This window comes from Lissotriton vulgaris, chromosome 7 (assembly GCF_964263255.1).
Source record: "Lissotriton vulgaris chromosome 7, aLisVul1.2, whole genome shotgun sequence".
Lineage (NCBI taxonomy): Eukaryota > Metazoa > Chordata > Amphibia > Caudata > Salamandridae > Lissotriton > Lissotriton vulgaris.
Genome location: NC_141695.1, coordinates 443,640,954 through 443,655,154, shown reverse-complemented (window position 1 = coordinate 443,655,154; position 14,201 = coordinate 443,640,954).

The following is a 14,201-nucleotide window of genomic DNA, read 5'->3' as shown; positions in this document are numbered from 1 at the left end:
TAACTACTATGAGACACTCTACGGGCTGGACGACGTAGAATGACTCAATCAAGACAAGGAAGTAAATTATGATAGGAGGAGTCGGGATCATATAGTTACTCATACCAATGCCAGACAGGACGATCCAGCAGATGGGACCATTAAAAACCTCACAGAAAACGAGCCTATGAATAGAGTAACAATTCTAGAAAGGGGCAATGCCAGAAGACTATCCTGTCTTTCCTTAAATACATCTGACAACCTAATTTCCACCCACAAGGCAGACCTTAATAATACGCTCAATCTCCAATTCCTCTCATGGAACTTGGCAGGACTTTCTTCAAAAATTACAATACCGGAATGGCTAAAGGTTGTTAACCAGTACTCCATCTTGTGTTTTCAGGAAACTTGGGCTATTTCTTCTATCCATCTTCAAGGTTTTCAGACATTCCACTCCCCGGCTGCCATGAGTAAACAGGGCAGACATAAAGGGGGGCTATGCTCTTATATTAGCGTAGCAGTTGGTCATAGGATCAGGAAAACAATACTGAGAGACTCTTTCCAGATAATTGTAATGGACATTGCCCCGTCACTGTCATTATTAATTGTTAACTTCTATAATAATCTCACGGTAGAAAAATTGGGGTTTGACTTGGAAAATCTCCAACAAGCGTTGCAAAATATTAAAGAATCATCTGGCGGAGAGTGTGCAATAGCCTTTCTGGGCGATCTAAATTGCCATATTTGCCCACACATTGTCAGAGACGATTGTGACATCTTCGTGACATATGATTCAGACTCTGGTAACGCTACTTTTAACCATTTCCTGCATACAATATCTGGGGATCTTTTCAACAATTTTATGACCTCATTTAACTTACGTTTTGTAAATGAGCTTCTTCACACCTCACGACCTCATAAATCAACCTTTCATGGCAGAGGTTCGAATACCACCATAGATTTTATTCTATTCTCAAAAACACATGCACCGTTAATACAAGACTGGAACACCCTCGACCACCTATACAGTGACCACTATCCTTTGTCCATGTCGATCGAGCTACTGGGGTCTATAAAAAATCAAAGCCCACACAAGGTTAACTATCAACAACCTATCAAAATGGGAGCTACAAATGGATATTGTGTTAAATGGTCCAAAATCAATCCAAATAACCTCCTCAAAAACTTAGTCAACAAGAGGAGGGAGGAGATCCATACCTGTCTTACTATTAATAACAACCCTGATGACATCTGTAAAGCCTTCATAAAAATTCAGGACACCCTGAAAGAACTTTTGACAAGACAGTTTAAACCAGGTCCCATTGAACATAAAGGATGGTTTGATGCAAATTGTTCGAAGGCTCTGAAACATCTAAAAAACTTGCTGCATGTCATACCCAAACCCCAAACAGAAATACGCTTGGCAAGGATTCAATACCGTGTAGCCATAAAAAATAGGAAAAGGACACTTAAACAGGAAGCATGGCAGAACTTGGTCACAACATCAGAAATGGGTGATATGTCAGCCTTCTGGAGACTTATCAATTCCCCCTTACCATGGGTGAAAATGCCTGAAAGGAACTTGGATATGGCAATAAGTGGAGAGACGTGGGTGGAACACTTCCAGAAGCTATATTCAAATCCCACACGTCAGAATAATTTGGAATTTGAACGCCTCTCCGTATCAAATTTAAATCCACCGCAAGAGAGTCCCCGTATAATCCCTTTTTCACTAGAGGAGGTGGAACTGGCGATCGCAGAAAGTCCAGCAGGGAAGGCACCTGGACCGGATGCAATCCCTGCAGACGTCTACAAGGCGGAAATGGAGTTTTGGGTACCTCTTCTGACCTCTGTCCTAAACTCGATAAACATTGTCGATCTCCTTCCAACATGGGGAGAGGCAATAGTAATTCCAATTTTTAAAAAAGGAGACAGACACTCGCCATCATGCTATCGGCCTATATCCCTCCTCGATACCCTGATGAAAATTGTCGGACGAATAATCCTGAAAAGACTTACCATCTGGCTGGAGGAAAAAAACGTATTGTCGAAACTACAATATGGCTTTCGGACAGGTAGAGGGACAATTGAACAGGTCCTCAATCTACATCTAATTAAGTCCAAACACATCGACATTAAAAAACGCAGTCTGTACATAACGTACATAGACCTTACTTGAGCATTTGACTGCGTCCAGCATGACCAACTATGGGACACATTACATCAATTTGGGATAGATCCATCAATCCTACTATCCATTAAGGCTCTGTACAGAGAAGCCGGAGCCAGAGTTAGATTTGGTCTGAGGGGAGAGTGCTCGCCACGTTTTAATATCAATAGAGGGGTCAGACAGGGGTGCATCCTGGCACCTCTTCTCTTCTCCCTCTATATAAATGCGATTGGCGAGCATCTCAAAAACATCGAGTGCGATTTCCCAAAAATAGGAGGTCAACCGATTCCAATCCTGCTATATGCAGACGATGCCGCAATTCTCTCCCAGACTAGAATGGGCCTACAAAAGGCAGTCTTAGAGTTTACTGCTTTCATGAAGGTCAGGGGTCTCAAAGTGAACATAGGTAAATCTTACTCCATGCTAAGCAATAAAGGCCATAAAAAAATCCCCTGCCCTATCTTCATCGAGGGCCAAAAACTGGAAACAGTGGAGGCATTCACTTACCTGGGCATCTGCCTACATAGAAAGTTATCCTGGAAGGCGGCAATAGACAAGAGGAAACTTGCTTTTGTGAGTGCCATTGGCGGGCTCCGTGATTTCGCAAGTAAAATAGGGGGAAGACCGGTGAAACAATTATTAACTGTATGTAAAGCAAAATGTGTCAGCACCGCTACGTATGGGGCAGGCCTCTGGGGAATTGACAAAAACCTCTCGGCAATACAAATTGTGGAAAATAAATTCGTTAGGTATCTCCTGGCCTCCTCAAAAACAACTTCGGTGTACCAGATGCACATCGAATTGGACCTACCGTATATATCAGATGTCATAAAATCTGAACCTCCCCTTCTTTGGCACAAAATTTGGACCACCCCGAGACTGATTTTAATAGAGAGGTGATACAAGTCATTTTAAAACTGGAAGGGGCTAAACATTCTCTACCAAAATTGCTGGCCTACGTGAAAAAGTTTTTTCTGGAAATTGGGCACCCAGAATGGTTTACAGATCCTTCGTCATTAGAAAACATCTCACGGAAAGGTCTAAGAAAGACGCTAATGGCCCACATGGAAATAGCCAGATGGAACAAACAGAAGCACTGTGCTACCATGCTGGCATATCAAAGGGTGACACCACACAAGGGCCTTCAGCTTTACCTTTCAACAGACTTTTCGTGCTATTCAAGGATGCTGCTCACCAGATTCAGACTGGGTTCTTTCTTCCGTTATGTAACATTTCCAATATGTAACGATTGGTCTCGGACTCTCTGCTCCTGCCCCTGTGATAACATATCTCAACAAACTAACATCCATACCATTCTTTTTTGTAAATATTATGGGTTATTGAGAAAAGCTTTATTATTACCCCTGCTCAAGAGATGGAATCTCAGGTCGTGAAAACTTGCCTTTGAGCGTCTACAGGAACTCGAAGATAGGGAGGTGATAACTAAAATGGAGCAGTTTTTAAAATTATTGATAAAATTCAGGAATACTTTAGACTGATATCGGAGAAAACAATCAGTTCTGTTTTTAACTGTCGTCTCTTACTCATTTTTTATAGTCCTCGTATCAATGTTTTTTTAATTTGCTACCGAGCATTGGATGACTTTTTAAATTGTTATCTCTCTTGTTTTTAATGTTTTATAAATCTGTATAACAATGTATGCTTATATGATATTTGTTTGAATATCGAATAAAGCTTATTTTGAACCTTTGAACTTCATCGACCATCCACCAGGTGCCACAGATGGCCCGCTGCCCCCAGAAACACCTGCCAGCCCACTATCTCCAACTGGACACCGATCACAGACGAAGACACCGCCTCAAACATGAAAAGCATCCACTTGAGGGCCCCAACCGATCCCGCCCCCTCACATCTACCACAGAGCAGCGGACGCCATTGCACCCGAACTACAATGCACCATCAACACCACCTTCAAAACAGGCAGCTTTCCAGATGACTGCGAGCGCGCACAAGTCAGATCCCTGCTCAAGAAGCCCACAGCTGACCCCACCGGCCTCAAGAACTATTGGCCCATCTCGCTCCTTCCCTTCACAGCCAACGTTGCAGAGAAAACAGTCAACAGGAAATTGACATGATTCATTGAAGAGAAAGCCGTCCTCGACCCATCCCAATTCGGATTCCGAAGCAACAACAGCACAGAGACCGCCCTACTCGCCGCCATAGATGACATCCACACCCTCCTGCACCAAGGACACTCAGCAGCCCTCATCTTACTCAAACTATCAGCGGCCTTCGACACCGTCTCCCACCGCACACTATTCGTCAGACTACATGACGCAGGCATACAAGGAACAGCCCTGGAATGGATCCGATCATTCCTCGCCGGAAGAAGCCAAAGGATCAGACTCCCACCCTTTCCCTCCGACCCCACGAAAATCACCTGCAGAGTCCCACAGGATTCATCACTGAGCCCGACCCTCTTCAACATCTACATAGCCTCCATTGCAGCCATCATCCGACAGCAAGGCCCCAACATCGTATCCCATGCTGACGATGCCCAGCTCATCCTCGTCCTCACCACTGCCAAACTCAACTTCCAGAAAGAAATGCAAGACATCGCAGTCTGGATCACCAACAGCTGCCTGAAGCTCATCACCGAGCTGACAGAAGTCCTCGTCCTCTGTACCACCCCTTCTGCATGGGACAGCACCTGGTGGCCGACTGCCCTCGGAAGCCCACCTACGACTCCGACCACGACAAGAACCTCGGCATCATACTCGTCTCTTCACTCACCATGAACTGACAGGTCAACGCCGTCACCTCCAGCTGCTTCAACACCCTCCGCATCCTACGCAATACCTTCAAGAGGATCCCCCCCCTCTGAGTCAAGAAAGGTAGTCACCCACGCACTCATCACAAGCAGACTGGACTATGGAAATGCACTTTACGCCGGCATCAACAAGTCCCTACTCTGCAAACTACAGACAATACAGAACACCGCCGCCAGACTCGTCCTCGGCATCCCCCGACACAAACACATCAGCCAACACCTACAAAGTCTCCACTGGCTCCCCGTGGAGAAAAGAGTCGCATTCAAAATCTTCACTCATGCCTACAAATGCCTACACAACAACGGACCCAAATACCTCAACTACAGAATCAACTTCCACGTACCCAAAATAAACCTATGATCTTCCAACCTCGCACTGGCAGACACCCAGCGCACCCACAGAGCAAGAGCAGACAGAAGACCCTTCTCTCACATTGCAGCCAAGACCTGGAACGAGCTACCGACAGACATCAGACGCGCCCCCTTCCTGAAAACCTTCAGGAAGACCCTCAAGACCTGGTGCTTCGGCTAAACAGATCTGCGGACCCCCATCGCGCCTTGAAACCCTCAAGAGTGAGTAGCGCGCTTACAATTCCCTGATTGATTGAGTAGCATTGGAAGATGATGACACCATCGGACTAACGGTTTACATTGGAGGAGGAGAGTTAACACCTGACCATTATCGATGCATTGTTATGTAGTTTTATACTAATGAGTGTTCCAAGCGAGTTAGATTAGAAGAAAAATCGGATGAGAAGAAGACTCTGACCAAGATCTCTTTAACCTGCCAGTGTGACTCTTCTAGTTAAGAGTAGCTTCTTTACTTTTGGTACCAACAGCTACTGCTAAAGATGACTTTATTCTTCCTTTATTTAAAGATCATCTTTGATCAATGCTACTGCAAAGATCACTCTTTTAAAGCAGTTACTGCTGCAGCTGTAAGGAACTCGCATGAGTTTCTAGAACCACTCTTTGTGGGTAGTTATTTTCATATTCTAAATCTTGCTCTTTTCCGGAAGGAACTCTTCATGGGTTTTATATAGGGTAGATTAGGCTACTTAACTAGTTTAGTGACCATTTCCTTTATGGAAAAATCTGTATTGACTTTGACATTTCTGTAAAATGACTATTCTAAATAAAGACACCAAAATTAATACTAATCCTTTAAGGTAAAGGTGTTAAAAACTGCACCAAGCTCTCATCATTGATTGAACATTAATCTAACTGTTGATGAAGTATGCAAAGTGCATGGCTTTGTTCTAGCTCTGTTCTAAAACGGTGGCAAAGGTCCGTCAACCCTTTCAAGCGCCATCAGGATTTCCCAAGGGACGAAATCTTTGAGTTGGGTGCTTAGAAATAAATACCATCCTTGGATAAACCTCAGGCTCCTGCACCATCTAACAACTACCAATCAGAGTCCCTACTGTATTTCTGGCCATCTCCTGCCTTTCTTCATTGGGTCTTCAGGGTTTCCGACCTGATCATTCAATGCAAAGAGTTGAGAAAGACAACAGCGACTACTTCTTAGGCCCGGTTAAGGCCTGAAAATGAGCAGATACTTTAACCCACATATAGCGGTGGCTATCGCCATCTGCCTGTCCTAAAGTACTATCTACTCACTCACTGCCACAGGCTAACACAACACACATAGTAGCCACTTCTGGACGCCTAATCCTCATAACCTCTTCCACATCCTGCTCATCCCCATGCACAAACAAGAAACAGAAAAACATTACACCTTATGCTCATCTATGACATCCAGCCACCCTCCATGCAGCTAGTATGGCAGACTCTACATTGAGTATAGATCATCATGGAAAACTGGCTGAGTATCACCTCCACATTCTTAACACCTTCTTCTTCACAGACTACAATTTGTAATACATCAATAGAAGACACATATTGGGGAGTATTTTCTGTCATCCCTATGTTTTCATAACCCATGGCTGTCCTGGATCCAACAACCATACATCTCCAGAGTACCTCCTTAGCAATACTTCCTCACAGACAACTGATTTTATCTTAGTCTGCAGACAAATATCAAATTATGTCACTTTAATAAAATAAAAAAGTGGGGAAATGATTCTCTTCTTCAACAACACATATTTGTTTATTATAACCTTTTATTGTCAAATAAAATAATTCAGTACCAAAAGAAACCAAATGATCAAACTTACAATGAAGCAAATTACTATTAAACCAGACACCAAAAGATAAAACTTAAAGCATATTGGTAATACCACAATGAAGCATACAAACATATTCTACAGGGAAAATCTAAATTACATTTTAAATTAAGACAGCATTCTGGTGCAGAAAACAAAATGAATACATGATCATTTGACTTTTAATAATACAATACATTTATGCATTGAATTACTAAGAGTCAATGTTAACGCAATTGTAGATGCTAAGCTAATAGCCCCAGATATTGTTATACAATGCCTCTCTGTCTGTTATACAAAGGGCAGTCACATCTAATTTGGCACATTAAGACATCTGTATTTTCCAACTGTCAGTTGGCACATTGCATTGATGATAAGAAGAGACTTGGCCATCAAACAGCTTTAACAATCTATGATTTGGAATGAAGTTAATGAATGAAATTAGGAAACATCAACACTAACGAAACACATTGCACATTCTCATACACATGTCTTGTGACGTAGGTGATATGGTTGTGTACATAATCTGTATTCTGTATATTACTTCATAGCCTGTAGAGCTTAAATATTACAAGTATTCTCAGGTGTTCTCAATTAGAATCCTTTCTCATAATGTCTCTTCTCAGTGAGAGGGTTTATTCTCTGTATTTCTTTTATATAGACCATCTGTTTAATAGACCATCAATTGAATTAGTTAGTCATAGTCACTTCTATAAAAGGCCCACTTTGATAGGTGTTTTCTCCTTGAGGCAGAATAAAAAGCAGCCAACAGAGAGAGAGAACTCTAGCTCCTTGAAAAAAGTAACCATTGCCCCATCCAAAGTGATGAATCACCTGCAGGCTACGGTGAAAGCCGCTGTCAGTGAATAACCTTCAGGCCCTTTGACTCCCTAATGATTGTGCTCTCCTTCAACTATGTATATTTCAGAGGGTTATGGAAGGATTAGGGTTAGGGAATGTAACTAATTGGCTGCTTCTCCTAAAGTAATTCCCATGCTCCGCCTTGATTGTTTCCAATTGGAAAAGATTCTGACTGACACTGACTTAGCCACATCCTCATAAAATACAGACTCTGCCTTGTGTCCACCCTGCAGGCCTGTCATGGCATTTCTGGTTTCTCTTGTGGGAAAATGCAAGATCGGTCTCTCAAATGTATAGACCAAACGAAGCTACTGTGCCTGTCATTGGCGCCACCCTCATACCAAGGGTTTCTGAGATCAGGTAGAAAAACCTGCTTTTTGATGCCTGCATCTGTGATATTCCCATTAAACACATCTAGTCCTTCAAGTTTTTCTTTCTTGATTGGAAACTCCGAAAAGGTCCAGTATGACAAGAGCATACAAAAGATAAAACACAAGATATATATACAATAAAAAAACTATTAACGATATGTCTGCAAGTGCGTGTGGATTAGTGGAGGGTGGGAGTCAACCAACTGGCCTTCTTGGAGTGGTGTTTGCTGGATTTTCTTGAGGGGTGCCAGGGTGTCGGTGCAGTTAGATATCCATTGGTGGAGGTTGCAGCCTGAGGAGTTGGTGTCTGTAAGCATTGACGGAGTGGTGGTGCTGAGGGAGTTGATGAGAAGTGGCGTACACTAATGATGGCGGTGGTGTACGGTGGGCATAGTGACAGTATGATGTATACAATGATGTGGCTGTAGTTGAATGTTCCTGCTGGCAGAGAGGATGAGTCGAGTGTGTGTCTGGTTATGTGGATGGGTCCGGTAACTAGATGCTTGAGTCCGATGTTGGCGAGGTTCTCCAGGAGGGTGGTGGTGTTCTGGTCACTGGGGTTGTCCAGGTGGAAGTTGAGTTCTCTGAGCAGGATGTAGTCAGTGAATGGGAGGGCCTGGGGTGCGATGAGGTCTACGATAGAATCAGTGAATGGGGGTCATGGGCCAGGGAGTCTGTAGACGAGAGTGCCTGCTGTAAGGTGGTGTTGAGCTTGGTTCGAATCTTGAAGTAGAGGTGTGCCATGTTCTGGAGCAGAGGTTGGTCGAGGTTTACGCGACGAAGAGTTGATTTTGAGGAGGTCCCAGATTTCTCTGGCATATTTGTGGAGGGACCACACGTTGAAGAGAATGTATTTTAGCCAGTCGGGTGCACTGTTGGTCAGCTGGGCGGCAGGAGGCGCTAATGTTGATGTGGCAGAAGGTGTGTTTTCCGTTTTGACAGGTGAAGGATGTAAGGGTATTCTTTGGTGATGATAGATGGCAGGCAGCATTGTGTCCTGAGTTGGGAGTGAGGAAGGTGCTGGCGTCATAGAGGTGGAGTGTCCAAGAGGCAGGGTCCCTGGCACTGGACGCGGTAAATGCAGGGACGGCACAGATGGGCTCGCCTTTGGCACGCATTCGGTGCACTTGTGGCACACCCGTTGAGCATGGCCACACTACAGCCGCCATTAAGTAGTGCTGCGGGGGGTTGGACATCTGGGAGGTGGGAAACGCGGGAAAGGACACTGGAGGGCACTTGGCTGCAGGGGATTGCAACGTCAATGAGGGAGAGGACAGGGAAAAAGAAACTGTACAAAGTCACATGAAAGACAAAGCCAAACAAAGCAAAGAAAAAAAGAACATAGCAAATATAGAAAGGAACCAAGAACAGAAAGAGGGACAGGAACATCAGAAAAGAGGGACAGGAGGTCAGTCAGGCAGCAGAGCAGTGACGCTCTACCACTGGACCACCAACGATGAGGCACAGGCAGGAGCCTGTGGTTGGAGGAAGGCCTCGAACACCTGACCTCCGGGTCAGAGGAACCAGCAACAGCAGATGGGGACAGCAGCAGCAGCTACCAGACAGTGCTGCACTGTGGGAAGAGCAAGTCCACTAAGGGATAGTCCCCCGTACACCAAAGAGCTCACTACCAGGGGACGAGGAAAGGCAGCACCACCCAGTTGACTCTTCTTCTGATCTAACAATGGTAACCAGATTCCATGTTCCCAGTTCCCTATTGATTAACAGCGGATCAAGCTGCATACCCAAGGGCATAGGTCTGAACCGACCCATCCCCCTGGCACCCACTGCCAACAATGACTGATCTCAGCAGTTTGAGCCAGGTAGTGGAGTCCCCAACCAGTCTTGTGTGATGTCCTCTGCAATGTAAATCCTCTGAAGTCCAGGGATTGCTCAGGGCACAGTGTACGCCACCTACCGGTGCTAGGCTTGGCACAACACTACCCTCAAGCCTCCTCCGCTCCCCGTCCTACCTTCTTCTCACATGGATATCGACACCGGTGCTTAATCCAATGCGCTCTCTCCGAATCTGTGACTCAGTCAGCAGGAGCCTCAGCCAGATGGGATTACTCAAGTATGGGTACAGCAGTGGGCGCCAAGTCTGCTGGGCTACCTCTCGATGCAGGTGATGCAATAGGGCCACCGAAGGGATAAAGTTGCAATGCTCCCGCCACACAAATCTAGCGCAGCCCAGGGGTCTCACCCTCCACAGCGTCCGGTCTGTCGTACTGAGAGGCGTGGCCAACCATTGGAAATCTTCTGCATGCACCCCGATGTAGTGGTGGCTCGTGTTATGAGGTGAGGACCTCCCTACATTGGTGCGCAAGAGCGCCTCTACCAATCACAACTCCAAGGGGTGCAAGCCGGTCTTCTCACACAGATGAACAACGTGTCTTCATGCGACCTGATAGACTTCAACACCAGGTAAGGTCATTCGCCGATGCCCCAATGTCTACCACCAAGCCAAAAGGCTCCGCAACTTCACAGCACCTCCGCCTCCCACTCCGGGTATCAGACACAGGCCTAGTGAGGCCTCCGAGCCCCAGGGACTGTCCACGCTTCCAGGCTTCAGCTGCCATGGTGTCACAAGGAAAAAGATATTGTAAAGTGATGCATCACTGGTTTTCCCCAGCAATGCACCTCTTTACATAAATGGAGTCCTGAATCTGCACTTCCTCTTCCCCTGGGACTCTGGCTGGTCATGCTGGCTGTTGGGTCTCATCCTCCACAGTGTCGGGGCAGCGCCACATCCTCTGGCCTGTGTGAGAAAGACCACTGACTCTTTGTCAGTGAAATTGCTCTCCCACCCCCGCGGCTCCACCATTCAGTGGGGCCTCTCCCAGCCCCTGCACTCTCTAGTGTGAGTATTCAAGGCCATCCTCCACACGCAGGTTCACCTGCGCCTCATCCCTCGTGGTCCAGTAGACCTCTGTCTCCTACTTTCTGCTTCATTTTTCCATTCATTTTCACTAATTGTTTCCCTTGTTTTCACTCTCTTTTCTAATTTATTTTTCTGTACTTTTCTGATTTCTGCTTGTTTTCTCTTTTTCCCTGTATTCCTACTTTTCCTCCTTTCCCACCTGTTTCCCCCTGCCGCTGCTGCCCCCGCGGCCCCTCCCCCCAGCATGACCAGCGTGACCAATCCAGCTCCACTCCCTGCTCCCCCCTCCCAGCTGTCCAGCCCTCCCCAGCCTCTACTTAAAGGTGGCTGCGCAGCAGACGCGCACAGCGGGCGCGCTAACGGGACGCTGTAGGCAAGCCCATCTGCTCCCGTCCGCGACAGCGCAGGGAACCCTGGACCTCCGCCCACCAATGCTAGGACCCAGCAGTACTCAACACACTCAACCCAGGACGCAACAACAACTGCAAGCTAGCATCACCAGCCGACACCCACGGACCCTTCAGCTGTCACCACTGCTAGCACACCTGCAGCACCGCCAAGAACACGGATCCAGCACAACCCGCCCACAAGAACACACTGAACCAAAGACCTTGCGAAGCATCCTCCTCAATGTCCGATCCCTCTACAACATGCAACCGAAATCTGGGACCTCTTCGACAGCACCACCCCAGACGTAGCGTTCTTCACCGAAACCTGGACCAACACCACCTCGGGACCAGACATCGCCATGGCCATCCCCAAGGATACAAGATCTCTAGGAAGGACCGCCCCATCTGCGGTATCGCCATTGTCCACAAATACACCCTCCACCTGAGCAAACTCCACGGCGAGCCCACAGACCTGATGGAACACCTTCACTTCAAGATACTGGCCAGCCCCAACGCCACCCTCCGAGGAACCCTCATCTGCTGACCCCCTGGACCCCTAGGAGCCTTCGCCAACTTAAAAACGGACATTATCATCCCTCCTGGACAACCTCCACAACATTGGACTCAACCAGATCGTGAACGAGCCCATGCACTCAGCAGGACACACCCTTGACCCCCTCTTCACTACAGGAAACCGCACCCCTTCAGCCACACCACCAAACTCCAATGGACCGACCATCGTTGCATCCACTTAACCTTCAGAACACCCACCATTCACAGACATCAGCACCTGCTCCCAAGAAGAAACTGGACCAAAATCACTGATGACCAGCTCACCTCCTCACTCTAACAATTCCACCTCAATCAATGCGAAAATTGACGACCCCAACACCACAGCCCGAACCCTGAATAGATGGATCTATGACAACGCCAAATCCATAGCCCTCTTCAAGAAAAACAACAGTACATGCGCCAAGAAAGCCACAGAAGCCCACAACAACTTCAGAGCCGCCACCACCAACTCATCAGAGAAACGAGGAAAAAAACGATTGAAGACAGAATCTCCACCCACACGCACAACAGCAAGGAACTTTTCAGTACCATCAAGGAGTTCGCCCAACCCACCAGCAGGTCTACTGATATCCCTTCCTCACAAGACCTCTGCGACAAACTCAGTACCTTTTCCCACCACAAAATCAAGAGCATCTACGACAACTTCAATGAAGACAACCAATACACTGAACCCTAACCAACCTCCCCGACACCCGGAAACCAGTGATTGACAACTGGACAGCCATCACGACCAAAGACACACTGAAGACCATGAAGTCAATCCACTCAGGGTCTCACTCGGACCCCTGCCCCCACCACATCCTTAACAGAGCCGCCGACACCTTCGCACCCATGCTCCACCAGACCATCAACCGCTCCCTGGCGACCGCCTCATTCCCCGACGACTGGAAGCACACTGTGGTCAACCCCCTCCTAAAGAAACCCTCAGTGGACCCCACCGACCTCAAAAACCACAGACCCATCTCCCTGCTCCCGTTCCCAGCAAAAGTCATTGAGAAAGCCATCAACAGACAAATCGCCACATTCATTGAAGAACACAACATCCTCGACTCCTCCCAATCCGGCTTCAGAAAAAAACACAGTACGGAAACCGCCCTCCTCGCCGCAACAGATGACATCCGCACCCTACTGGACAAAGGAGAAACAGTAGCCCTCATCCTCCTCGACCTCTTAGCGGCGTTCAACACAGTCTCTCACCGCACCCTAATATGCAGACTCTACGATGCATGAATCCAGGACAAGGCCCCGACTCGATCTGCTCCTTTCTCTCCGGCAGAACGCAGTGGGTCAGACTCCCCCCTTTCCTCTCGGACCCTACTACTACCACCTGCGGAGTCCCCAGGTCTCCTCCCACAGCCCGACGCTCTTTTAACGTCTACATAGCTCCACTTTCCACCATCTTTCAGAACCTATGGACTCAACATTGTGTCATACACAGACGCACCCAACTCATCCTCTCCCTATCCAATGAATCCAACACCGCTAGACACAACTTTCAAGAAGGCAAGGAAGCCATCGCCAAATGGATGAAAACAGCTGCCAACAACTAAACACCAACAAAACAGAAGTACTCCTCATGGGCCCAAACCCTGATGCTTGGAGCGACACCTGGTGGCTCCCCGCCTTCGGAAATCCGTTAACCCCCACGGACCACGCATGCAACTTGGGAATCATCCTGGACTCGAAGCTCAAAATGGACCGCCAGATCAGCTCCGTCTCACCTTCCTGCTTCCACACCCTCCGCCTCCTTCATGAGACCTTTAAATGGATCCCCCTGGAACACAGAAAGACCGTCACTCACGCCCTGGTCACCAACAGACTCGACTACAGCAAGGCACTCTACGCCGGAATAAACAAAAACCTCACCCGCAAGCTAAAGAACATCCAGAACACCGCCGCAAGACTGGTCCTCAACCTGCCAAAACACTGCCACATCTCCAAGCACCTGTCCCCACTCCACTGGCTCCACGTCAGGGCGAGAATCACCTTCAAGATATTCACCCACGCACGCAATGCCCTCC